This window comes from Salvelinus sp. IW2-2015, linkage group LG14 (genome assembly GCF_002910315.2).
Source record: "Salvelinus sp. IW2-2015 linkage group LG14, ASM291031v2, whole genome shotgun sequence".
In the NCBI taxonomy this organism is placed as follows: Eukaryota; Metazoa; Chordata; class Actinopteri; order Salmoniformes; family Salmonidae; genus Salvelinus; species Salvelinus sp. IW2-2015.
The window spans coordinates 44,367,425-44,395,188 of record NC_036854.1 but is presented as its reverse complement, the minus strand read 5'-3'; the positions used below and the strand labels follow the sequence as shown (position 1 = coordinate 44,395,188).

The window sequence follows — 27,764 nt, the reverse complement described above, 5'->3', positions numbered from 1 at the left end:
CATTGTGTTGGAGACAATTACTGTGTGTTTGGAACCAGTTATTCCTAAAACCATTTAATTTGAGAAAGCGAGAGAGAGGTTTGTCCCCATAGGGGAACCCATTTTGGTGCTGGGGAGAACACTTTGTAGAGGGTTCTATCTAGAACCCTTTACGTAGGGTTCTATCTAGAACACCCTGTATATGGTTCTACCTAGAACCCTCTATGAAGGGTTCTACCAAGAACCATTTCCTCTCATCAGCTAAAGGTTCTTCCTAGAACTGTTCATGATGGGTTCTACCGAGAGCCCTTTTATTTTTGGAGGATTCTTCCTCGGACCCTCTATGAACAGTTCATACATTACATATATAAGAGTTTCTTTGAAGGCCTAGTTATACTCTAAAACATGGGTGTTAGGAATCTCCTGGTTAACAGGCCACATCAAGCCTGCAAGTCACATTATGCTAGCATGCAAAGTGATGTGTAATTCCTATTGGAATCCAGCCAGAGTTAGGATATCCAACAAGTGGAATTGTTAATCACCTACAATTGGCATTCAGGCCTTCATGGGTGAATTGCAGCAAAGAAACCACTACTAAACGACACCAATAAGAAGAAGAGACTTGCTTGGGCCAAGAAACACGAGCAATGGACATTAGACCGTTGGAAATCTGTCCTTTTGTCTGTCCAAATTTTAGATTTTTGTGTCCAACCGCTGTGTCTTTTTGAGACGCTGAGTAGGTGAACGGACTATCTCGGAATGTGTAGTTCCACCGTGAAGCATGGAGGAGGAGGTGTGATGGTGTGGGGGGTTGCTGGTGACACTGTCAGTGATTTATTTAGAATTCAAGGTACACTTAACCAGCATGGCTACCACATCATTCTGCAGCGATACGGCATCCCATCTGGTTTGCACTTAGTGGGACTATCATTTGTTTTTCAACATGACAATGACCCAACACACCTCCAGGCCGTGTAAGGGCTATTTGACCAAGGAGAGTGATGGAGTGCTGCATCACCCGTGCTAAACCCAATTGAGATGGTTTGGGATGAGTTGGACCACAGAGTGAAGGAAAAGCAGCCAACAAATGCTCAGCATATGTGGGAACTCCTTCAAGACTGTTTGAAAAGCATTTCAGGTGAAGCTGGTTGAGAGAATGCCAAGAGTGTGCAAACCTGTCATCAAGGCAAAGGGTGTCTACTTTGAAGAATATAAACTCTAAAATATATTTTGATTTGTTAAACACTTTTTTGGTTACAACATGATTCCATATGTGTTATTTCATTGTTTTGATGTCTTCACTATTATTCTACAATGTAGTGTCATGAAAATTCTTATTTAGGGACACTCGAAGTCAATCTTAATTAGGGCTAAGCATCCCGCCAGCAGGACACCTGTCGACAACTTCTGGTGAAATTGGAGGGCGCGCAATTCAAATAAATAATCATAACAATTATGGATATTAATCATTTAGGTACATACAAATGTCTATAATCGGTTAAAAGCTTAAATTATTGTTCATCTAACTGCATTATCCGATTTACAATAGGCTTTACAGTGAAAGCATGCCATGCGATTGTTTGTGGACGCCGCCCCACATCAACATATTTTTCCACCGGCACAGGCTTCATAAAATCACAAATAGCGATTTAATATTCACTTAACTTTTGAAAATCTTCCTCTGATTTGCAATCCAAAGGGTCCCAGCTACAACATGMAGTGTCGTTTTGTTAGATAAAATCCTTCTTTATATCCCAAAAAGTCAGTTTAGTTGGCGCCATCGATTTGAGTAATCTACTCGTTCAAGATGCAGAGAAAGGAATCCAAAAAGCTACCGCTAAACTTTGTTAAAACAAGTCAAAAAACATTTCTATTTCATCTTCATGTACCCTAAAATGTAATTAAATTATAATATTTTACACTGAAATGTGTATGTTCAATAGGAAAACGATATTAGCAGGTGAGCGTCCTCTTCATCGCCTGCGCACAGACTGAACTCTGAGTCCCAGTACTAAAACTCAAAATTCTTTCTCGTTTTGGAAGAAAAAAGCCTGAAATCTTGAACAAAGACTGTTGACATCTAGTGGAAGCCATAGGAATTGCAATCTGGGAGCTGGATTTGGATATGCCCCTATACTTTCCATTGTGAGAGCATTGGCTCTAAAAAAAAAAAGAAATCTGGTTGGTTTGTCTTTGGAATTTACTCCTAACAGATCTATTGTATTACAGTCTCATACATTATTTTAGAATTTCTAAAAACTTCAAAGTATTTTCTATCCAATGGTACCAATTATATGCCTATCCTGGCTTCTGGGCCTGAGTAACAGGCAGTTTACTTTGGACACGTCAGTCAGACGGAAATTTAGAAAAAAGGACCCTAGTGTTGACCCTTCTTTTTCAAGACTTCTGCAATCCGCCCTGGCAGGCTGTCAATTAACTTCTGGGCCACATCCTGAKTGATAGAAGCCCACTCTTGCATAATCAATGCTTGGAGTTTGCCAGAATTTGTGGGGTTTTGTTTGTCCACCTGCCTCTTGAGGATTGACCACAAGTTCTCAATGGGATTAAGGTCTGGGGAGTTTCCTGGCCATGGACCAAAAATATCAATGTTTTGTTCCCCGAGCCACTTAGTTATGTCACGAATCCCGCTTCCTGAGTCTGTTTTTGCATGTGTTCTGTCCTGGAGTGTTTTTCCGGTGTCCTGGAACGCACCCTGTCTGGTTGCCGGGCGACGTAGCTAGTTGGGAGATCTGATTACCCGCACCTGTATCCCATCAGCTATCTGCACACCTGGTCCTGATCATCACCCCTCCACTTCATAAGCTCTGACCTGACATCCATTCCCTGCCGGATCGTTAGCCATGAACAGTATGTTGTGCCAGCGTATCAGCCTCCAGTTTGATAGAGTTTGTTTTGTTGTTTTGTACGTCTTGCTTGCCTTGAACTTACCTCCGTTTTTTCTGTCTACAGTCATTCACCCGGAACACTCATCCCATCCCTACCTGGTCGTCGGTGACTTCAGTTACTTCCTTGGATCTGCTTACTCAATTCCATCAACTCACCTCCGCTGCCCGCTCCGCTACTTGGATTTTTCTATCACTACATTTACACTTGTAAATAAATACTCACCTTCGTCTTACTCTCCTTGTCCTGGTCTGCTTCTGGGTTCTACTTTAGAGAATCGTGACAAGTTATCACTTTTGCCTTATGGCAAGGTGCTCCATCATGCTGGAAAAGGCATTGTTCATCACCAAACTGTTCCTGGATGGTTGGGAGAAGTTGCTCTCAGAGGATGTGTTGGTATCATTCTTTATTCATGGCTGTGTGCTTAGGCAAAATTGTGAGTGAGCCCACTATTTTGGCTGCGAAGCAACCCCACACATGAATGATCTCAGGATGCTTTACTGTTGGCATGACACAGGACTGATGGTAGCGCTCACCTTGTCTTCTCCGGACAAGCTTTTTTCCGGATGCCCCAAACAATCGGAAAGGGGATTCATCAGAGAAAAATACTTTACCCCAGTCCTCAGCAGTCCAATCCCTGTACCTTTTACAGAATATCAGTCTGTCCCTGATGTTTTTCCTGGAGAGAAGTGGCTTCTTTGCTGCCCTTCTTGACACCAGGCCATCCTCCAAAAGTCTTTGCCTCACTGTGCGTGCAGATGCACTCACACCTGCCTGCTGCCATTCCTGAGCAAGCTCTGTACTGGTGGTGCCCCGATCCCGCAGCTGAATCAACTTTAGGAGACGGTCCTGGCGCTTGCTGGACTTTCTTGGGCGCCCTGAAGCCTTCTTCACAACAATTGAACTGCTCTCCTTGAAGTTCTTGATGATCCGATAAATGGTTGATTTAGGTGCAATCTTACTGGCAGCAATATCCTTGCCTGTGAAGCCCTTTTTGTGCAAAGCAATGATGACGGCACGTGTCTCCTTGCAGGTAACCATGATTGACAGAGGAAGAACAATGATACCAAGCACCACCCTCCTTTTGAAGCTTCCAGTCTGTTATTTGAACTCAATCAGCATGACAGAGTGATCTCCAGCCTTTTCCTTGTCAACACTTACAACTGTGTTAACGAGAGAATCACTGACATGATGTCAGCTGGTCCTTTTGTTGCAGGGCTGAAATGCAGGGGAAATGTTTTTGGGGGATTCGGTTCATTTGCATGGCAAAGAGGGACTTTGCAATTAATTGCAATTCATCTGATCACTCTTCATAACATTCTGGAYTAAATGCAAATTGCCATCGTACAAACTGAGGCAGCAGATTTGGTGAAAATTAATTTTTGTGTCATTCTCAAAACTTTTGGCCACGACTGTATGTGTGGTTATTCTATCCTCGTGGGGACCTGAAATCCCCAAAGGTCCCCACAAGTATAGTAAAACAAGAACAATTCTACCACAAAGACTATTTTATTAAGCTTAGGGGTTCGGTTTATGGTTAGAATTAGGGTTAGATTTAAGGGTTAGCTTTAGGGTTAGGAGTTAGTTTTAGGGTTTTGGTTAGGGTAAGGGTTAGAGGTAAGAGAAAACAGGATTTTGAATGGAATTCAATTTTAGGTCCCCACGAGGATAGAAAAACAAGTGTATGTGTGTGTGCATCTATTACTTACACATACATGTCAGTACATACACACAAACCTTATGTCACGGTCGTCTATGGGTGAAAGAGTGGACCAAGGCGCAGCGTGAGAAAAATACATCTTCTTTTATTAGACGAAGATGAAACACGAACTAAACACTTACAAACTAAACAAAACAACAAACAACCGTGAKGCTAACAACGTYAGTGCATACACAAGTATCAAACGTACAACATAGACAATTACCCACATTAACCTAATGCCTATGGCTGCCTTAAATATGGCTCCCAATCAGAGACAATGAATGACAGCTGTCTCTGATTGAGAACCCTTCAGGCAACCATAGACTTACCTAGACAACTACACTAGACACTGCCCCATACACATACAACACCCCTAGACACTACAAAAACARATACATTCCCCATGTCACACCCTGACCTAACTAAAATAATAAAGAAAACAAAGATAACTAAGGCCAGGGCGTGACACCTTATGTCACATGGGGGAGAGGTGTTGTGCAGTGAGCTGTTGCTTTATTTAGATTTTTAAAACCAGGTTTGCTGTTCACTTGCTCTATATGAGATGGAAGGGAGTTCCATGCAATCATGGCTCTATATACTGTATGTTTTCCTGAATTTGTTCTGGACCTGCGGACTGTGAAAAGAACCCTGGTGGCATGTCTGGTTGGGTAAGTATGCCTGGAAGTACAGTATGTAAGTTGATTATACAGAACATTTTAAATTTTCAACACATTCATATTTCTCACCAAATCAAGAATTGATGCAGTCAATCTCTCCTCTACTTTGAGCCAAGAGAGACCAACATGCAACAACAGGTGAACATTAGCTTTCTGTGTACATTGAAGGGCAAGATTTGCTGCGCTGTTCTGGGCCAGCTGCAGCTTTTCTAGGTACTTCTTTGCAGCACTTGACCATATCACCAAGCAATAGTAAAAATAAAAAAAACTAGAGCCTGCAGGATTTTTTTAGTCGACTTTTGTGTTAAAATGATGAGCATCTCTTTATCACAGATAGAGCTCTCCCCATCTTTACAACAATTGAATCAATATGCCCTCACCATCACAATCTACAGTCTAAGATGACACCAAGAAGTTGAGTTTCCTCAACTTGCTCAACATCCACATCATTCATTACCAGAATCCTCTGAGGTCTAGAATTTAGGGAATGATTTGTACCAAATACAATGCTTTTAGTTTTATATATGTTCAGGGCTACTTTATTGCTAGCTACCCATTCCAAAACGGACTGCCCTCTTTGTTTCGGATTGCAGTGATTTCACTAGCTGTGGTTGCTGACATGTATAATCAAATCAAATCAAATTGTATTTGTCACATACACGTGTTTAGCAGATGTTATTGAGGGTGTAGCGAAATGCTTGTGTTCCTAGCTCTAACAGTGTAGTAATATCTAACAGTAATATCTAACAAATTCACAACAATACACACAAATCTAAAGTAAAGGACTGGAATTAAGAATATTTKAATATTGGGCAAGCAATGTCAGAGCGGCATAGACRTAGATACAGTAGAATAGGATAGAAAACAGTATATACATATGAGATGGGTATGTTAACAATAGTGACTAGTGTTCCATTATTGAAGTGGCCAGTGATTCCAAGTCTATGTATATAGGGCAGCAGCCTCTAATGTGCTAGTGATGGCTATTTAACAGAATTTAACAGTCTGATGGCTTTGCGAAAGAAGCTGTTTTTCAGTCTCTCGGTCCCAGCTTTGATGTACCTGTACTGACCTCGCCTTCTGGATAATAGCAGGATGAACAGGCAGTGGCTCGGGTGGTTGTTGTCCTTGATGATCCTTTTGGCCTTCCTATGACAGCAGGTGCTGTAGGTGTCCTAGACGGCAAGTAGTTTGCCCCCGGTGATGCGTTGGGCAGACCGCACCACCGTCCGGAGAGCCCTGAAGTTGCCACACCAGGCGGTGATACAGCCTGACAGGATGCTCTCAATTGTGCATCTGTAAAAGTTTGTCAGGCTTTTAGGTGCCAAGTCAAATGTATTCAGCCTCCTGAGGTTAAAGAGGCGCCATTGCGCCTTCTTCACAACACTGTCTGTGTGGGTGGACCATTTATGTTTGTCAGTGATATGTACGCCGAGGAACTTGAAGCTTTCCAACTTCTCCACTGCGGTACCGTRGATGTGGATAGGGGGTGCTCCCTCTGCTGTTTCCTGAAGTCCATGATCAACTCCTTTGTTTTGTTGACATTGGGTGAGAYGTTATTTTCCTGGCACCACACTCCCAGGGCCCTCACCACCTCCCTGTAGGCTGTCTCGTCATTGTTGGTAATCAGGCCTACTACTGTTGTGTCGTCTGCAAACTTGATGATTGAGTTGGAGGCGTGCGAAGCCATGCAGTCATGGGTGAACAGGGAGTACAGGAGGGGGCTGAGTCATCAGCGTAAATAGACACACAGACGAGATGAGTGATAGGAGAGAGAAGGCAATACACTAAGAAATACTACATGGACTGTTAATTAATATGATTTCTTGGTTTCTTCCCAAATATATATTTCTCCCAACGACATGCAAGATTGGCAAAGACCTCACACTGCTAAATGAAATATATGATAAAACATATCACTCTGGGTTATTGGCTCCACAGCAATCCTGCTGGGTAGCAGCGAACTCAATACTTGAGTAGCAGCGAACTCAATAGCAGCGAACTCACTCACAGCACAGCTTTACACCCATTACAGATCCAAGCAGGTAGCGTGATCATGTCTCTGGATTTGTCACAAATGGCACCCTATTCTGTATATTGTGCACTATTTTGGACACTACTTTGGATCAGTACCTATAGGGTTGTGGTCAAAAGTATGCACTTTATAGGGAATAGGTTGCCATTTGTGGTGCACATCTGTTTCTGCTCAAGGATACACAGACAAGATGGTTCCTCAAGGGTTCTTTGGGAAGGGTGATGGTTCTATATGGAACCATACTGACTCAAAGAATCCTTTGAGCCATTAAATGGGTCTTTGCAGTTCATAAAATTGTTATTTCCTCTTTTAGTGATTATTGAAATGTAGGGGCGGCGGCTCATTCAAATATTTTGAAGCGTGGTATAAGTACAGCTTTTTTTTGTGTAACCATGAATGAGAGTGTCATTCCAGTTGATCTAATCTGTTGTGTCAAAACATTACAGGTTAATAATGACTAATGCCAATTATGGTGTTTCATCGCAGGGATGCCACACCTGATTCTACTTGTCATTGGACACAATAAGGAATTTCAACTACATAATATGGCTAACCAGAATAAAAAACCTGAATGGTTATTCAAAAGCAAATTTTGTAGAAAGAACATTTCACATTAAGGAAGGCTCTTTATGGAACCATTCTCCATAAAGGTTCTATGAAGAACCATATGAAGAAAGGGTTGTATGCATAATGTAATAGAATCCTACTCTGATGTGTTCTGCCTACAACAACATATCTTGCATAGATTGTTTTGTTTTGGTATGTTTCATTGAAAGTGGCTAATATTGCGTTTATTCGATCACAATTGCCACAGTAAAGGGAAACACTGTGTGTGTTAACTAACAGGGAAAACTCTAGAAAGTTGAGTGAAGTTCAATCTCCTTCTTCTCTCTGTGGGCTGATACAGTATTTATTCTGCGCAGAAGTCCCAGAGGAGCTGCGGGACAGTCTCGGGGCTACTGCACGCCTGCGCACACATGCAGTTTAGAGGGAACATTGGTGTCCACATACTTTTGTATATATAGTGTACTTAAAGGTCCTCATTCCTACTTTATTCAATGGAATTTGGAGCTTTGTAAGATTATTGTGAAGTAACTACTGTAGATTTATTGGTTACAAGTTTGGCAGTCCAAGCAACTATGTTCAACCAACCAAATTGATTATTATGCAAAGGTCTATAAGACTACCTAAACCATCCAAACTGGAACAACCCTTTCTGCGTACAATAGAAAACTAATTCACATCACAAAATAATTTTCGGGTTGATCTTGAATTGTGGATTGGGAGACCAAAAGATTTTGCCTGTATGCATATATTTACCTTCCCTCTCTGTTTACCACTCAGTGGTAATCTAGCCAGAGCCAATTACAACAAGATGTGTTTCTCCCTGACGTGATTGTACTGTCTGCGTCCCGAATGGCACCTTATGCCCTTTATAGTGCACTACAATGTCTAGGGTCCTGGTGCACTACTAGTCCATAGGGCTCAGATCAAAAGTAGTGCACTACATAGGGAATAGGATGCCATTTGGGACAGTCTTTGTGTTACTTTGGCACTTGGGGAAATTAAAGAAAGCAGTCCTCAAGTTACATTTCATCAGTTATGAGAACCTCTTCTGTCAGCCTCAAGGCAATTAGCAAGTCAGGCTGCTGGGGTAGGAAGCTACAGCATGGGCCTCGCTAGCACCCTACCTCACCAGACATAATAAATATTAAGTCAGTCATTCTCTTTCTTTCTGTTCTGTAGAGTTAATTAAAGTGTGGACTGTTTATATTTGAATTTGACGCTTCACATTAATCAACATCCACACCTCCTGTCCGGGTTGGAGTGTTATGAAGAACCGCCCCCAGATTTTATAATGGAGGAGGGTGTAACGTGCGTGGGTCTCCGGAGGTGGGGGGAGTCCAGACGATAACAGTCGCCTCAGATTGTGTAGTAGACATCTAGTATGTGAAGGTGACTTCTAAACGTGTCTTTTTTGTTGTTCTGTTTGAGAAACACACAGGGAAGGAACAAGGGGCTAGAAACAGGGGACAGCTCAGGAAGTACTGGCATCTAAGCCTAAAAAATCCCATTATTTTCAGATGAATGTCATGCTCAGATAGAGAGTTGCAGGAACCCATCTTCAAACAAACTGTGTAGCCATACAAGATGAATCCTACCCTCACATCCTCACCAGAATGTTGTTTTCTGAGGTGGGTTAGTGTAGCCTAATTGAGTTGTGGTGCAGTAGTTGTATGAGTCATCTCCAGCAGTCCCTAATTGCTTTGTGTGTGTGTGTGTGTGTGTGTGTGTGTGTGTGTGTGTGTGTGTGTGTGTGTGTGTGGTGTGTGTGTGTGTGTGTGTGTGTGTGTGTGTGTGTGTGTGTGTGTGTGTGTGTGTGTGTGTGTGTGTGTGTGTGTGTGTGTGTGTGTGTGTGTGGTGTGGTGTGTGTGTTGTGTGTGTGATGATGTTTGTGTATGGTGTTGTGTGTGTGTACATGGGCGTGTGTGTGTGCATCGTGCATGCATGTGCCCGCACCTGTGTATGTGTGTGCTGCCTGAACAGAAGAAAGCATTCAAGACAGGCAACCACTTTTCTACTCCTGTTGAGGTGTGGTCAGGTCATTAAAATGGAAACAGGTCTTGAGTGGAACACGAGAAACATCTCCAGTTCCTGTTAGAAGCCCACTGATCCTGATTCATAATTGATACATGAACCACCCAATGCTACGGTTTAAATATCTGTTCAAAATGTGATCCTACACCATATTCTCATTCCAATCTATAATGGATGCTCTCTGCTGGACTTGTTTTGACTCCAAATCTCCAATCTCCAATACTATACTGAAAAAAATATATAAACACAACATGCAACAATTTCTAAGATTCTACTGAGTACAGTTCATATAAGGGAATAAGTCAATTCAAATAAATTCATTAGACTCTAATCTATGGATTTTAAATGACTGGGAATACAGATATGCATCTGTTGGTCACAGATACCTTTAAAAAAAAGTAGGGGTGTGGATCAGAAAACCAGTCAGTATCTGGTGTAACCACCTTTTGCCTCATGCAGCACGACACATCTCTTCGCATATAATTGATCAGGCTGTTGATTGTGGCCTGCGGAATGTTGTCCCACTCCTCTTCAATGGCTGTGGGAAGTTGCTAGATATTGGTGGGAACTGGAACACGCTGTCATACACGTCGATCCAGAGCATCCCAAACATGCTCAATGGGTGACATCAAATCAAAAATTAAATAAAATTGTATTTGTCACATATACATATTTAGCAGATGTTATTTCGGATGTAGTGGAATGCTTGTGTTCCTAGCTCCGACAGTGCAGTAGTATCCAACAAAATATAACAATACACACAAATCTAAAAGGAAAAMAATGTAATTAAGAAATATATAAATATTAGGACGAGCAAATTTAAGCCGAAAATCTTCAGCCTCCTGAGGTTGAAGAGGCATTGTTGCGCCTTCCTCATCACACTGTCTGTGTGGGTGGWTCAGATTGTCAGTGATGTGTACGCCGAGAAACTTGAAGCTTTTCACTTTCTCCACTGCGGTCCCGTCGATGTGGATAGGGGCGTGCTCCCTTTGCTGTTTCACCTCCTCCCTGTAGGCTGTCTAGTTATTGTTGGTAATCAGGCCTACTACTGTTGTGTCGTCTGCAAACTTGATGATTGAGTTGGAGGTGTGTGTGGCCACGCAGTCATGGGTGAACAGGGAGTACAGGAGGGGGCTGAGCACGCACCCATGTGGGGCCTCTGTGTTGAGGATTAGCAAAGTGGGGGTGTTGTTTCCTACCTTCACCACCTGGGGGGCGGCCCGTCAGGAAGTCCAGGACCCAGTTGCACAGGCGGGGTTCAGACCCAGGGCCCTGAGCTTAATGATGAGTTTGGAGGGTACTATGGTGGTGAAGTAATTTAGTTCAGTTACCTTTGCTATCTCGGGTACAGGAACAATGGTTGACATCTTGAAGAAAGTGGGGACAGCAGACTGGGATAGGGAGAGATTAAATAGGTCTGTAAACACTCCATCCAGCTGGTCTGCACATGCTCTGAGAACGCAGCTTGGGATGCCGTCTGGCCGGCAGCCCACAGTCCTTGAGAGTGGGGTGCATCGGTGGCACTGTGTTGTCCTCAAAGCGGACGAAGAAGGTGTTTAGCTTGTCTGGGAGTAAAACGTCGGTGTCCATGGCTGGTTTTCCCTTCATAATCCGTGATTGTCTGTAGACCCTGCCACATATGTCTCGTGTCTGAGCCGATGAATTGCATCTCCACTTTGTCTCTGTACTGACGTTTTGCCTGTTTGATTACCTTACAGAGGGAATTAATTCACTCTTTGTATTCAACCATATTCCCAGTCACCTTGCCATGGTTAAATGTGGTGGTTCGCACTTTCAGTTTTGCGCGAATGCTGCCATCTATCCACGGTTTCTGGTTTGGGTAGGTTTTAATAGTCACAGTGGGAACAACATCCCCTATACACTTCCTGATGAACTCAGTCACCTTGTCCATGTATACATAAATGTTATTCTCAGAGGCTACCCGGAACATATCCCAGTCTGCGTGATCAAAACTATTTTGAAGCATGGATTCCAATTGGTCAGACCAGTGTTGAATAGACCTTAGCACGGGTACCTCCTGTTTGATTTTCTGCCTATAGGAAGGGAGGAGCAAAATGGAGTCGTAATCTGATTTGCCAAAGGGAGGGCGGGTGAAGGCCTTGTAGGGATCCTGGAAGGGGTAGTAACAGTGGTCGAGCATTTTAGCAGCATGAGTACTACAATCAATGTGTTTATAGAACTCTGGTAGTGTTTCCCTCAAATTTGCTTTGTTAAAATCCCCAGCTACAATAAATGCCGCCTCAGGATATGTGGTTTCCAGTTTGCACAAAGCCCAGTGTAGTTCCTTGAGGGCTGTCGTAGTATCTGCTTGAGGGGGAATATACACGTCTGTGACTATAGACAAAGAGAATTATCTTGGGAGGTAATACAGTCGGCATTTGATTGTGAGGTATTCTAGGTCGGGTGAACAAAAGGACGTGAGTTTCTGTACGTTATCACAATCACACCATGAGTAGTTAATCATGAAACTGCTTTTCTTCTACATAGAGAGTTCTTTATTGTTGTCAGCGCAATGTACTGGGAACCCAGCTGGCTGTATGGACAGGGACAGTATATCCGGAGAGAGCCATGATTCTGTGAAACAGAGCATGTTACAGTCCCTGATGTATCTCTGGAAGGAGATCATCTCCCTGAGCTCGTCTACTTTATTGTCCAGGGACTGAACATTAGTGAGTAATATACTCAGAAGCGGTGGATGGTGTGCACGCCTCCTGAGTTGGACTAGACATCCATTCCGAATACCTCTTCTCTGCCAGTGGCATCTTGGATCAGCCTCTGGGATAAGTTAAATTGCTCTGGATCCAATTCGGGAGAGTCGTATTCCTTGTCGTAATGCTAGTGAGTTCCCTCCACTCTGAAATCCCAAAGTTATTTCCATCTGTATGAGCAGCCGTGTCTGCACCATATTTTATGTCTGGTGAGTATGCAGGCCATGGAAGAACTGGGACATTTCTAGCTTCCAGGAATTGGTTACAGATTCTTCAGACATGGAGCCCTGCATTCCCATGCTGAGGCATGAGCTGATGAACGGCACAACAATGGGCCTCAGGATCCCATCACGGTATCTCTGCGCATTCAAATTGCAATCGTTGTCCGTAGCTTACGCCTGCCCATACCATAACCCAACCGCCACCGTGTAGCACTCTGTTCACAACGTTAACATCAGCAAAACTCTCGCCAACACAACGCCATAAAAGTGGTCTGTGGTTGTGAAGCTGGTTGGACGCACTGACAAATTCTCTAAAACAACGTTGGAGGCGGCTTATGGTAGAGAAATGAACATAACAATCAATCAATCAAATATATTTATAAAGCCCTTCTTACATCAGCTGATGTCACAAAGTGCTGTACAGAAACCCAGCCTAAAACCCCAAACAGCAAGCAATACAGGTGTAGAAGCACGGTGGCTAGGAAAAACTCCCTAGAAAGGCCAGAACCTAGGAAGAAACCTAGAGAGGAACCAGGCTATGAGGGGTGGCCAGTCCTCTTCTGGCTGTGCCGGGTGGAGATTATTACAGAACATGGCCAAGATGTTCAAATGTTCATAGATGACCTTGCAGGGTCAAATAATAATAATCACAGTGGTTGTCGAGGGTGCAACAGGTCGGCACCTCAGGAGAAAATGTCAGTTGGCTGTTCATAGCCGATCATTCAGAGTATCTCTACCGCTCCTGCTGTCTCTAGAGAGTTAAAAACAGCAGGTCTGGGACAGGTAGCACGTCCGGTGAACAGGTCAGGGTTCCATAGCCGCGGGGAGAACAGTTGAAACTGGAGCAGCAGCACGACCAGGTGGACTGGGGACAGCAAGGAGTCATCAGGCCAGGTAGTCTTGAGGCATGGTCCTAGGGTTCAGGTCCTCCGAAAGAGAGAAAGAATGAAAGAAAGAGAGAAAGAAAGAAAGAGAGAAAAGGAGAGAGAATTAGAGAGAGCATACTTAAATCCACACAGGACACAGGATAAGACAGGAGAAATACTCCAGATATAACAGACTGACCCTAACCCCCCGACACATAAACTACTGCAGAATAAATACTGGAGGCTGAGACAGGAGGGGTCAAGAGACACTGTGGCCCTGTCCAACGATACCCACGGACAGGGCCAAACAGGGAGGATATAACCCCACCCACTTTGCCAAAGCACAGCCCCCACATCACTGGAGGGATATCTTCAACCACCAACTTACCATCTTGAGACAAGGCCGAGTATAGCCCACGAAGATCTCCCCCACGGCACAACCCAAGGGGGGGTGCCAACCCAGACAGGAAGATCACGTCAGTGACTCAACCCACTCAAGTGACGCACCCCTCCTAGGGACGGCATGGAAGAGCACCAGTAAGCCAGTGACTCAGCCAGCCCCTGTAATAGGGTTAGAGGCAGAGAATCCCAGTGGAGAGAGGGGAACCGGCCAGGCAGAGACAGCAAGGACGGTTGGTTGCTCCAGTGCCTTTCCATTCACCTTCACACTCCTGGGCCAGACTACACTCAATCATAGGACCTAGTGAAGAGATGAGTCTTCAATAAAGACTTAAAGGTTAAGACCGAATCTGCGTCTCTCACATAGATAGGCAGACCATTCCATAAAAATGGAGCTCTATAGGAGAAAGCCCTGCCTCCAGCTGTTTGCTTATAAATTCTAGGGACAGTAAGGAGGCCTGCGTCTTGTGACCGTAGCGTACGTGTAGGTATGTACGGCAGGACCAAATCGTAAAGATAGGTAGGAGCAAGCCCATGTACTGCTTTGTAGGTCAGCAGTAAAACCTTGAAATCAGTCTCTGGCAACATCTCTGGTGGACATTCCTGCAGTCAGCATGCCAATTGCACACTCCCTCAAACTTGAGACATCTGTTGGCATTGTGTTGTGTGACAAAACTGCACATTTTAGAGTGGCCTTTTATTTTCCAAAGCACAAGGGGCACCTGTGTAATGATCATGCTGTTTAATCAGCTCCTTGATATGCCACACCTGTCAAGTGGATGGATTATCTTGGCAAAGGAGAAATGCTCACTAACAGGGATGTAAACAAATATTTGCACAACATTTTAGAGAAATAAGCTTTTTGTACGTATGAAAATGTTCTGGGATCTTCTATTTCAGTTCATGAAACATGGGACCAAGACTTTACATGTTGTGTTTATATTTGTTTTCAGTGTAGAAGCCCTGTGCAGAGGCAGCCATTTGCAGGGTTTGGTCAAAGTAATTTGAGGGCTTATGCCAAACTGCTGGATCTCCACCTTATGGAAAAAAACACATGATTTCACACATGGAGAATCACATGATTTCACATGTGAAATGTCCATGTTTTGCACATGTAAAATGTTATTTCACATGTGAAATCATGTGAAACCAACCATGTGGTTTTGGAACACTCCTCATGTGATGATATTTCACATGACGTTTCACGTGTGGATTTTCACGTGATCACATAACCTTTCACGTGAAATGATGTGGTTTTGGAACACTTCACATGTGGATATTTTTCGCGCAAACAAAATTGAGCCGTTAGGATGACCTCAGAACTTCACACAGTGTTTTCAACTTACCCAATGTAATCATGTGTGTCAAATATGTATGTTTATACAGTAATTATTGTTCAACATATCGTCAACTGGGATTTGAACTCACAAATGATTGATGGATGGAATACTGATCTTCCTGCTACGCTGCCATGTCTGTGTCAATAACTGATTTCACTTGGATTCCTACACTTTGGACTTCAAAGTCAATTCCAGCTTTGTAAAAATACACTCAAGAAAAAATATTATATTCATAATAGTGATTCAGGAGTAACATTAAACCAGAATAATATGCCTCGCCAACATTAGACAACTATACAGAAAACATAGAAATTGCTGAAATAAGTCAATTAAATCAATGATGAGAGAATAGTCAGATGAATTGATAACAAAAATAACAGTACAGATAGCCCTCCTTTGCTAAGTGCAGAGATTAATTATACTTAATGAATCTGTAGGGGACTTCTGACAATGCTATAGACTTTGTGGGGCAGCAAAAAGATCTTAGTACCCCAAATCCAGAGGTTTGAGTTCAAATCCCAGGTGGGGTCATGTTGGAAAGTCTGCAGTAAGTGATCATGTTACATGAATTCATATTGATTAAAATGCTTACACTATTTTAGCTGAACAGCGTACCACTTACCTTAAAACACCCATACCATTTCATTACTTCCCTTACAAAATCATATTTTCACATGTGAAATAGCTGTGTTCACATGTGAAAACAGAAGAGACACACGTGAGGTCAGTTGTTCCCATGTGATACCATATGTTTCCACCTTTTCACATGTGAGGAGATTGCAGATTCATATGTGAATAACTTTCACATGTGAAAATCGAATTTGCACCATCACATGTGAAAATCCAACTCTCACATGTGGAATTGCATTTTCGCATGTGAAAAACATTCACATGTAAAAATCTAATTTGTTTCCATATGTTTGATGTTTTTGATACTGTTCCATTTATTCCATTCCAGCCATTACAATGAGCCCATCCTCCTATAGCTCCTCCCACCAGCCTCCTCTGATGTAATGGTATTACATGGTGAAATTTTGCATCCCTATGTTGTCACATTTATTTCACATGAGATCATGTTTTTACATGTGCTCAAATATGTAAACCTGTGTAGTTTCATGTTCTCTCATGTTGCTTTACATGTTGTTACATGTTATCACATTAACTTTACATAAGATCACATGTGAAATTCATGTGGTTTTTCCATAAGGGCCAGTCTACTACAACTACTGCTACTACTACTAAAAAAACCTCCAACCCTCCACCCCCTACCCCTTGTTGATCTGGACATAGGAAATGTAACTAAAGTCTTTGAGAGATTGCTTCCCAGCCTCCCTCCACCCCCTCCTGTACTCAGCATACAACCGACTGCACAGGGCACGGCAAACGCCACTCAGCCATTTCCTGGCATGGTTAATTTATAGATCCATGCTGGTACTCACACTGGGTGAACCAACAACTCCTGCTCTATTCATTCTTGGATGACTCCCAAATGGCACCCTATTTATTCCTTTCCTAGTGCATTACTTTTTGACCTGGGCCCGTAGTGCTTTGGGATTAGGTGCCATTTGGGACTCCTGCTGAGCAGGATTCCTGGAACCAAGGATTCCTGCTCAGTGCGTTCTTGTCTATCTATGGCTGTGTGTGCAGAATGGCAGTGGCAGTAGAAGCACCCCTTCTGTCCCCATGGATATTGTAACTATCATGAGCATGCCATTAGATTATTACACTAAAAAACTATAGTGCCCCACAGGATCGACAGCACCATGGACAGCTACACAGCAAGGACCATGGACAGAAGCACTGCCAGCACCATGGACAGCTACACTGCCAGTCCCATGGACAGCTCAACCAGCATGCACCATGTACAGTTTAACCTGGACTGCTACACAACAAGCACTATGGACAGCTCTGGCTGAGTGATAGAAAGTTTCTCCATGACACTGAGTAATAGTTAAAATGTTACACTAGTCAAATGTTTTATGCATGGATAATCACTTTTATATACAGTATCTTCAACTCAAAATGAAATGTAGTTAAACAGAGAGAATGGCTGAGCCCTTTTCTGAATTACACAGCATGCCATTGGAATCCATGTCCAAGTGCACAACGACAGATATTTCACCTAGTCGGCTTTGGGATACGAACCAGCTATCTTTCGGTTACTGGCCCAACACTCTTAACTGCTAGGCTACCTGCCGCCCCTTACGCTAGTTTTCTGTTTGGCTGAAGAGTCACAGCCTTTTACTGTCTTCTGTTTTAACCTCACGTTCAAACAGAAAGGCTATTGCCCAAGTAGTGCACTACTTTTGACCAGACGCCAAGATTACATTAAAAGAGAACGGCCTTGGTTACAGGCAGCAGAATGTGTTGCATATTTAATCATGAGAAAAAAAATATAGACTGATACCAAGCTCATAAAATACAAATGACGTTTATTGAAATTGGGCACTCTGCCAGTGGATGCACTGATCCCCAAATGGCCATGAGGGTTTTCTTTTTCATCCATCTGTAAGTTCCAAAATGATACATCAAACATTCATCATGTCTTGAATGTGTTTTTAATATTGAATGTCAGGGTAATGATAAAGAGAGACTGAGATTTCCATTTGAGGCAGTCGACTGGAACTTCAGGTAAGGGATATGAGAGGCTGCACTGGGGAAATATCTGCATGTAATACACCAGGCACCAGTTTCCCCCCAACCCTTCATCACACACACACACACACACTTGTTCTCACACGAACATATGTATGCAGGCAGGCAGGCAGGCACACACACAATTTCCCAATCCCAACCATGCACACACACCCATCCACTGTGAGGCAGACTGGCTCCAGCATGATGAGCCCGTCCTATGTGGATGTATCCCAGCCTCCGGCCCCATCTCTTCCTATCACTCAGCAGACAGGCAGCCACCTGCTGGAATTCCCCCTTGATCAACGGCAGGACAGGCCTGTTTTTGACAACTCCTGCTCTCCCCCATCACACCAGGACAGACAATACCAGATGTCACTGCAGCATCCCGGGACGGGGATAAAATGGACAGAAAACAAAGGAAAAGGAGAAAGTTGGTGCCTCTCCTTGTTCGTTCGGCGGTTGACGTCACCGGCTTTCTAGCCTCCACCGATCTACATTTCTTTTTCCATTTGTTTTGTCTGTATTGTACACACCTGGTTACCATTACGTTTGAATTATTTCCCTATTTAACCCTCTGGAGCCATCGTGGTTTTGTGTGAGTTTATTGTTGTCAGTTGTCTCGTTTATGTGATTCTGGATTTTCATTCTCCTTGTTGGAAGATTATTTTTGAGTAAAGTTACTATTATTACTCCGCCTTACCCACATCACCTAGACTCTGACAAGTAGGTCCTCTGAGCTTACTCCCCCTTAGGGAAACCTATTCATGGTTGCAGCAGAGGTCTGTGGGTTGATCTGTGAGCCTTCCAGCTTTTCTTGGTGTTCGCTCCTCGTTTGTTGCAGAGGCAGAGCTGGTGCCTGCCACACTCTTGATTCCCACTGATCAAGAGGTGTCTCTGTTAGTGAGAGAGAGTGAGAGATGAGAAGGGAGAACGCGAACAGGCTGTAAGGGGGTGAAGTGAAGAAAGCAGAATAGAGAAGAGAAAGAGAGAAGTCTCCAGCTGTGTCCGAAATGGCACCCTATTCCCTATATAGTGCATTTCTTTTGACCGGGTCCCATCACATTATATGGAATAGGGTGCCATTTGGGACTCAACCTTACTCTCAGTATTTGAGATCAAACCGTGCTCTGTTACATGCAGCCAGTGATCTGTGTCTTCAACACGTAGAATTAGCTCCATTGATATGCGTCTGTCACACGGCCCGAGAGGGGCTGTGCCTAAAATGACTCATTTACCAAATTACGCAAGTTCCTGTTTGATGAAGGGGAACACCTCAACCAGTACATAAGAAACACAGGTTCCTGACAGGCCACCCTGGAGTTGGGTCATGAGCAATGCAATGGAACAAACAACACTTTATAAAAAATATAAAATGTAAACATTTAAAACCAACTGGCCATATTCTGTTTCAACTTTGCCAGAATAAATAACAACAGTCAATCAATACAGACCTGGATGGTGGCGTGTACACTACTCAGACAATAATAATACCTAGGACTACAATCTCATTCCTGTCACTTTAAGAGCAATAAGTTATGTCCTATATCATATCATTAATCATAACAAATCTACCTGGCGAAGCCACCCATCATCACAACCATGGGGGAGCACAGGGAGTGGCGCTTGGAGCAAGAACTACAAAAATAGTTTTTCTGTCAGGGGTGGGGGAGGATGCTGAAAAATGTGTTTTGCCCGCACTCCAGACGGCTATATCAGTCTGCTAATAAAGGACTAGTAAAGGCCCAGTACACTACTTTTGTGAAGAAAAAAGAAAAAGAAAAATGTAATTTAAAAAGAAAATGTCAGGGGGTGCTGTAGAACACTCAGCACCCCTACTTCCCGCGGCTATGAGAGGAAGGTGGTTAAACAAATTATACAATTAAGCACAGCAAATCTCCAAGTCACAGTACACACATGCAATCAATCAAGGGCAATCGGCAATCAATTAAGGACCATCATTGGGGAAAGCGTGCAAAGATCAGTGAAAATGCCGTTAAATATGGAAGCTAAAGTCCACCCTTTTCTCAGCATCCAGCACTACACTATGTATCTGGCATATTCATAAATTAAAACATTAGATACCCACTCGCTATAATGGTCTACACACACACTCATGCGCAAGCACACACACACACACACACACATGTACACACACACACACTAGCATGCATTTGCTCGTCTTTGAGGAATATCCCACCCTCATTAGTAAAACTTTACACATACTGTACATGATGTTCAACACTGCAACACAGAGAGACCATAATGGAGGGTGTGAAAGGAGGAAAGCAGGAGTTGAAGAGAGGGTAATGAAGGGGGTGAGGGTGATGAAGATGGGGTGTGCCCCAAATTACACCCTATTCCCGATAAAGAGCATGGGCCCGTTGGGCCCTGGTTGAAAGTAGTGCACTATAAAAGGGAATAGGTTGCCATTTGGGACTCAGCCATGTTGATGGCTTAACCATTGGGTTGGAGGAGTCATATTCACTGACCTGAAAGTGAGGACAGACGATCAGCTGGACACAGAGAAAGAGACAGCGAGAGCAAATTTAAAAAGATGACACGAGGAAAGAGAGGAGGGAAAGGTGGAGGAGGGTGGAAGAGATGTGCGATAGCGTTACTTCCTTTTTGTTTGCTCGTTTAGTTGACAGTTTACAGAGAAAGAGCAAGGGAGAGAGAAGAGGAGAAGAGAGAGAAGAGAGAGAAGAGAGAAGAGAGAGAGAGAGAGAGAAGAGAAGAACTTAAGAAGAAGGAGAGAAAAGAGTAAATTGGGAGAGAGAGGAGAAAGCGGGAGCACAGTGTGGAAATTCAGTGGCACTGGAAATTCGGTGACAGGGTGACAGAAGAGGAGAGGAGCTGTGTTCGCGGGATGCTCGGCGGGGCGGGCGGGTGAAAGTAGAGAGAGGACTCATCTGACACCCAGGCTGAGATATGGGAGCTGGCAGGGGGGAGCGGGAAGGGGTGGCATCCTGCGGAGGACGAGTCCAACAACTCCTACATGACACTTCCAAAAGCTAATTTAGCACATCTGAATGATGATGTGTCAAGCAGCAGAGCCTCTCTCTTTCGTCGACACAGTGCTACTTCTTCGTACAGACATAGAAGAGATGTAATTATATACCCAGAGACTGTGTATGTGCCAATTGGCACCTTATTTCCTATATAGTGCACTACTTTTGACCAGCCCCCAACGGGCTCCATATAGAGAATAGGATGCTATTTAGGAAACAGACAAATTGGTGCATTGCATACAGGACAGTCTAACATTCTGTCATTTACGTAATACTGTTGGCCTGAATATTTAAGGTTTTAAGCTCACACACGTCACTTACAACTGCATTTCCTCCCTAAAGTGTCACTTAAATTGTCAGTTGAATTGTGAGATATATGGTATGGTAAGAAATTACCATCTACATTTAAAGGGAAAATACACAAAAAAATAATATTTTTGCATCATCATAGTGCTTCTTGAAAGTCCAATATCTTGAATTCTTGACTGCTGACATGCAAAACCTTTTGGGACTGTATCAACAGTGGACTAATGAAAAACAAACAACTACACTAAGTACTACATAAATATATGATTTTAACTTCCCAAAATGTATTTCCAGTAGCTGAGAATGTCCTCTTTCAAAATTTCCGCTTTTTTCCCCTGAGTTGATACAGTAGACCAAAGTATTCAAAATGTTGAGCCAAAGGTTTGATTACTGTAGGGAATTTCTATCTAAAAGGACCCATTAGCACCAACATGTGAGGTTCATAGGAACATGTCAATTTAGGTGTCAAATGAAAGCTAAGAGTATATTATTATAATTTTTTACTAAGGCATATATACATTTGTCAACCATTTTCCATCCTAAAAATGTGACCCAATTCAGGAAACTAGGCYTATGTCGCAAGTCATGACTTCACAGGAGAGCCGTTTGAACGTAAAAAAACTTTTTTTTAATCAAAATTAGTTTTTTGTCAGAAATGCCTTGTATGCCATCTGTAAATACGAATAAAATTGTTAAATTACGAGCCTTGTTGGTTAAGGCAGAGAATAAGACAGCAACCTTCCCTCTAGCCATGATTGGCTGAGATAATGAGTGGGCTGAACATGCCGAGAGAGAAGTTCGAATTGGTCTGCCATACAGAGGGCTTCTGTCTATTTGAGCTGGTCGGTCTGTGTTGGTAATCCTGTTGAACGCGGCTTTTTTGTGTGTATCGTGTAGTGGAGCTGCATAGTTAAGTGTTGCTCTCCACTCTCTGGAGGATCGAGTTTTGAAATCAGTGGAATGATAGCTAATGTTAGCTGGCTGGTTCCCAGCTGACGTTATTATTCATATCCCACAGCTGTTTGCTTCAGTAGTTAGAGCCTAATGTTTGTTAGCTAGCTAACATTGAACCTGGATGGTTAGCGCCCAGCATATTCATGCAAGGTAGTAACGACATGATTTGGCACGATGTTCATTGTTGTTTAACTAGCTAACGTTAGATAGCTGTCTTGTTAGCTAACCTTATGTGACGTGTGTGATCTTACATGTTGTTTACCTAGCTAGCTACATGTCTTAAGCTAAAGTGTACAGCACGTGTTGAATATAGCCGGTGTCAGTCAACGTCTGCAAAGAAGCGTAATGAAAATGTTGCCAGCAGAGCTGGTTAGGCTGTTTTCATTATCCAGAGGTAAACAAATCATCCGCCAGAGCGTCAAGTGTGCGCGCTGAACGTTCCGAAGTCGAAACGAGATGGGTGGGGCTAAAGCTTAAGAGGATGTGAACAATGCTGAATGGGTGTAGACAAAGAAGAGATCTTCACTAGATACCAAAACATTCAAAGGCCATTTTCTAAAAAGTGAGTTTACAAGTTTATCAACTTTCAAAGCAGAATTACTTTCCCATTGTTCCTCAACAATGCAGTGTATGATATACCATTGTGTAGCTCTGTCTCTACTTTAATCCAATGTAAAAAACACCCTTTCAAATTTTGCAAAAAATGTTGTCACAAATGTGGAATAAGCAAAGGCTTTGATTTCTGGTCAAACAGGTAGGAAAGGGGTCTTAGACATCCTCTACCAGAAAAAGTCTTAAAAGGTAGTAGAGATACATCAAAACACAATAATGTTGAAGTAAAGACCCCTGCCAACTAATATAATATAAATGATTTGCCTTCTGTAAATTGAAGAAACATTGCCTGGTGCCTTGTAATCTTTAAGATATGTTCAAATGTCTCTCCCTCATGAGGAGGGAGGATAATAAAAGTGCACAGAAGTAAAAAGTAATGGTAAACCTACCATTTAGTTATATTGTTTTTACTGTTATCAAGTTTGCTTATGAATTACTAAGTAATTAAAACTCGTAATTCTGTACAAAATTGGTAACGGAATTACCGACAATTCTGTTATTCTGAATTATTTCAATTGAATTGGCTACAATGGGAAATTATAATAGTCACATACCACAGTTGGGTCACCTGCTACTGTCCTTCCTTCCACTGGTATACTGTTATGTTTCTCTTTCTGTTGTCTGGTGGTCAAAGCAAGACTTGAAAACAGTCAGGACATCCCCTCACTCTCCTTTTCTCTCTCTCTTCTCTCTCCCAAGCTCTCTCTCGCTTCTCTAACTACAGTTAATGTCTCCTCTCCCGGCTCATACTGACACCTACCCTCTTTATATTTACTGTAACAAGCTTTCTCACCCACTGAGCACCGACTAGCACCAGACGTCCGTGGACGTTGAAAAGTAGTTTAAATGTATTCAGTCCACCCTGGCCGGACCAAATCTGAGCCAATCATTTATGTCTATGTTTCACAAGTTTGGACAGCAGTACAGTACAGTAGAGCACAGTAGAGAACAGTACAGTACAAAATAGCACAGGATAGTACTGTGCAGTACAGTACTGTAGAGTAGAGTAGTTTTCGATATAGTACATTAGAGCACACTAGAGTAGAATACTGAGAGTAGAACTACTGAATATAAGAGCAATGTCAACTCACCATCATTACGACCAGGAATATGACTTTCCCGAAGCGGATCCTGTGTTTTGCCTTCCACCCAGGACAATGGATCGGAACCCAGCCGGCGAACCTAAACAACGTCGCCGTAAAAGGGGCAAACAAAGCGGTCTTCTGGTCAGGTTCCGGAGACGGGCACATTGCGCACCACTCCCTAGCATACTACTCGCCAATGTCCAGTCTCTTGACAACAAGGTTGGTGAAATCCGAGCAAGGGTTGCCTTCCAGAGAGACATCAGAGACTGTAACGTTCTTTGCTTCACGGAAACATGGCTTACTCGAGAGACGCTATCGGAGTCGGTGCAGCCAGCTGGTTTCTTCACCCATCGCGCCGACAGAAACAAGCATSTTTCTGGTAAGAAGAGGGGTGGGGGGGTATGCCTTATGATTAACGAGACGTGGTGTGATCATAACAACATACAGGAACTCAAGTCCTTCTGTTCACCTGACTTAGAATTCCTCACAATCAAATGTCAACCGCATTATCCAATAAGGGAAATCTCTTCGATTATAATCACAGCCGTATATATTCCCCCCAAGCAGACACATCGGTGGCCCTGAACAAACTTTATTTGACTCTATGTAAACTGTAAACCACATATCCTGAGGCTGCATTCATTGTAGCTGGGGATTTTAACAAGGCTAATCTGAAAACAAGACTCCATAAATTCTATCAGCATATCGATTGCGCAACCAGGGCTGGTAAAACCCTGGATCATTGTTATTCTAACTTCCGCGACGCATATAAGGCCCTCCCCCGCCCTCCTTTCGGAAAAGCTGACCACGACTCCATTTTGTTGCTTCCAGCCTACAGACAGAAACTAAAACAAGAAGCTTCCGCGCTCAGGTCTGTTCAACGCTGGTCCGACCAATCTGATTCCACGCTTCAAGACTGCTTCGATCACGTGGATTGGGATATGTTCCGCATTGCGTCCAACAACAACATTGACGAATACGCTGATTCGGTGAGCGAGTTCATTAGAAAGTGCATCGGCGATGTCGTACCCACAGCAACTATTAAAACATTCCCAAACCATAAACCGTGGATTGATGGCAGCATTCGCGCGAAACTGAAAGCGCGAACCACTGCTTTTAACCAGGGCAAGGTGACCGGAAACATGACCGAATACAAACAATGTAGCTATTCCCTCCACAAGGCAATCAAACAAGCTAAGCATCAGTATAGAGACAAAGTAGAGTTGCAATTCAACGGCTCAGACACAAGAGGTATGTGGCAGGGTCTACAGTCAATCACGGATTACAAAAAGAAAACTAGCCCCACTGACACGGCCCGCTACCAAAACCTGCGGACTCTCCTTCACTGCAGCCAACGTGAGTAAAACATTTAAACGTGCTAACCCTCGCAAGGCTGCAGGCCCAGACGGCATCCCCAGCCGCGTCCTCAGAGCATGCGCAGACCAGCTGGCTGGTGTGTTTACGGACATATTCAATCAATCCCTATCCCAGTCTGCTGTTCCCACATGCTTCAAGAGGGCCACCATTGTTCCTGTTCCCAAGAAAGCTAAGGTAACTGAGCTAAACGACTACCGCCCCGTAGCACTCACTTCCGTCATCATGAAGTGCTTTGAGAGACTAGTCAAGGACCATATCACCTCCACCCTACCTGACACCCTAGACCCACATCCAATTTGCTTACCGTCCCAATAGGTCCACAGACGACGCAATCGCAACCACACTGCACACTGCAGCGCCTCTTCAACCTCAGGAGGCTGAAGAAATTCGCCTTGTCACCAAAAGCACTCAGAAACTTCTACAGATGCACAATCGAGAGCATCCTGTCGGGCTGTATCACTGCCTGGTACGGTAACTGCTCCGCCCACAACCGTAAGGCTCTCCAGAGGGTAGTGAGGTCTGCACAACGCATCACRGGGGGCAAACTACCTGCCCTCCAGGACACCTACACCACCCGATGTCACAGGAAGGCCATAAAGATCATCAAGGACAACAACCACCCGAGCCACTGCCTGTTCACCCCGCTATCATCCAGAAGGCGAGGTCAGTACAGGTGCATCAAAGCAGGGACCGAGAGACTGAAAAACAGCTTCTATCTCAAGGCCATCAGACTGTTAAACAGCCACTGCCAACATACTGACTCAACTCCAAGCCACTTTAATAATGGAAATTAATGGAAATTGATCAAAAATGTATCACTAGCCACTTTAAACAATGCCACTTAATATAATGTTTACATACCCTACATTACTCATCTCATATGTACAGTATATGTATATACTGTACTCTATATCATCTACTGCATCTTGCCATCTTTATGTAATACATGTATCACTAGCCACTTTAAACTATGCCACTTTTATGTTTACATACCCTACATTACTCATCTCATATGTATATACTGTACTCGATACCATCTACTGCATCTTGCCTATGCCATTCTGTACCATCACTCATTCATATATCTTTATGTACATATTCTATATCCCTTTACACTTGTGTGAATAAGGTAGTAGTTGTGGAATTGTTAGGTTAGATTACTCGTTGGTTATTACTGCATTGTCGGAACTAGAAGCACAAGCATTTCGCTACACTCGCATTAACATCTGCTAACCATGTGTATGTGACAAATAAAATGTGATTTATTTACAGTATAATGTACTGTATTGAACCGTGCACTACTGTACTGAACATATCTGCAATACTTTACTGTACTGTACTGAACTCTACTGTGCTGTAATGTAATTTACTGTGCTATACTGTTATGTCCAAACTGGTGAAACATAGACCTCTATGATTGGTTCAGATTTGGTCTGGTCCGGACCAACCAAATGTGGTCTTGTTTGGTTGGTTACATTACAATAATAGCCCATGTGTAGATTAATACTCAAATATGCAAAATAAGGATATTGCATATGTCTACCTTTGTGTAACTATTCAGGATACATCACCATCAAGAGAATGATATTCATATCTATAATTTTGCATTTCTGTATAGTACAGATCAGCACCCCATTATGTCATTCTGTTACCGTAATACCTTTACCGGATGTAAATCCACTTCACCTACTGCAGTTCAACCAAAATAAAAATTCAACAACCAAAATAGATTAAACAGAGTTTTTGGAAAACGTGGTCGCATAAAAAACTAAGGGGGGTTTTAACGTAATTCTGTTACCACACTTTGCATCTGCACAGTTCTTCCAGTAAATGGGTTTTGTGAAATGTTCTGCGTAAATTGTTCAGAGTAGTCCTTGTGCATAGAGTTGTATGGTTTATTCATCTTTGAAATCAAGGGTTTTTGTTTGGCATACATTTTAAAGTGGAAGATCTGAGTCAAAGCAAAATTCAGTTACAGTAAAATTGCCCTGTACCAAAGTAAATCAATCAAATTATGACATTTTATAACATTTATTACATTTCTTGCAATTTTTTTGTGGCAAATTTAAAATGTTCAGATCACTGTCCCTCGTCCTCTGAATGTCACAGGGAAAACATACTTATATCCTTGTGATCATCATAAAGAGATCTTTACTGCATCAAATAACATTTGTCTCCAGCACAAAGGTCAAGGTCAAAGGTCAAATTGACTTCAGATCAGTGTTGCTCAGCCTCTGAGCATCATAAATCTTTTTTTCTCACCTACCTACACACAATACCCCATAATGACAAAGTGAACACATCTGTTTGGCAAATTTATTGAAAATGAAATACA

At 43.0% G+C, this 27,764-nt stretch overlaps 1 long non-coding RNA gene across 1 annotated transcript; it reads left to right on the top strand.

Moving 5' to 3' along the window:
* The first annotated feature begins 2,680 nt into the window (after window positions 1-2,680).
* On the top strand, window positions 2,681-3,118 carry LOC139028626 (uncharacterized). The gene is made up of 2 exons (XR_011480823.1): window positions 2,681-2,847; window positions 2,950-3,118. It is a non-coding gene; the product is annotated as an uncharacterized lncRNA (long non-coding RNA).
* Window positions 3,119-27,764: the final 24,646 nt, after the last annotated feature.